The sequence below is a fragment of the Pediculus humanus genome, genomic scaffold (genome assembly GCF_000006295.1).
Source record: "Pediculus humanus corporis 1103172107516 genomic scaffold, whole genome shotgun sequence".
Lineage (NCBI taxonomy): Eukaryota > Metazoa > Arthropoda > Insecta > Psocodea > Pediculidae > Pediculus > Pediculus humanus.
The window spans coordinates 1-1,395 of record NW_002987132.1 but is presented as its reverse complement, the minus strand read 5'-3'; positions in this window follow the sequence as shown (position 1 = coordinate 1,395).

The window sequence follows — 1,395 nt, the reverse complement described above, 5'->3', positions numbered from 1 at the left end:
ACCGAAACCAGAGGATCCATGGCCTCCACCCAAACCAGAAGATCCGTGGCCTCCACCGAAACCAGAGGAACCAGAAGATCCGTGATAACCGGACGATCCACCAAATCTAGAACTTTCACTTTAACAACACAAAAAAAAAAAATTAAAATAAATTGTATTTAATTCTCATGTAACCCCCCAAAAAAAAAGAAAAAAAATTTTTTTCTTTTTTTCTTTGAATTTCTACAAAAAGTTTTTATTTAAAAATTTACTCACCGTACTGGATCGGCATAGATCACAGCAATAAAAGCAAATACGCAAAATACTGCAAATTTCATTTTGTTTTGTTTTGTTTTGTTTCCTACAAATCAAATTTTACAATTGTTAACATTATTAAAATGTCTCGTCTTTATATATTAAATAAACAAATTTAGGCTGTTTAGAAAAAGGAGATAATTTTAAGGTCAGTTAATAGTGTACGACTGATTATACGACAAAAAAAATTAATTATTTTTATTAATGCATTTTGTTTCCTTAATAAATAATATTAAAGACCTTTTGAACCCATCGTCGAATCGTTGCAAAAATTTTTTCAAGGTCAATATTTGAACTAGTTACCTCCGATTAAAAAAAAAAATGTCGCTCTATATTATTAAAAACACCATCGAAAGGTTCAAACTAAATAAATAAATAAAAAACTTACAAATAATAATAATAATAATAATAATTTTTCAACCGACGATCAACACTCATCGAATTATACCTCATTCGTTCATTATTTAAACGAAATATTGAGGGAAAAAAACCTACCTCCGCTTCCTACCCCCTTAAGGTATTTATTTATTATTTTCCACCACTTAATGTGATATTAATTAATAAATTTATCGTTGTTAATTGTTTAAGGGCACGTAACTGACGTCTTGACGTTTAATTGTTTAAATTTAAAAAAAAATTTTCCTCCTTCACCTATTTAGATTTTCCTTAAAAAAAAAAAAAGTTTTTCGAAATCGATAAAAGGTCATAAGATAATAATAATAATTGATCTGAAACGTTTATTTAATAATAATAATAATAATAATAATAATAATAATAATAATAATAATAATAATAATAATAATAATAATAATAAATTGTAACGAACGATTTGGGATAAAAACAAACAAAAGGTCAATGTTATAGCCATTTTTTTTACTAACTAAGTTATTCATTTTTTTACTAAGAATAATGTTTACGTAAAAATTGTCACAAATATTTTGTTTTTTTTTTTTTGGAAATTTTGTTTTTGTAAAAGGGAAAACCCGAGTTTTACAAATTGTTATAATAATAATAATGATAATAATAATTATTCTTAGAAATTTAACGGTTGGAAATTTCCTTTTTTTTTTATTCAATGAAAAATTCGGAAAAATATAAAAA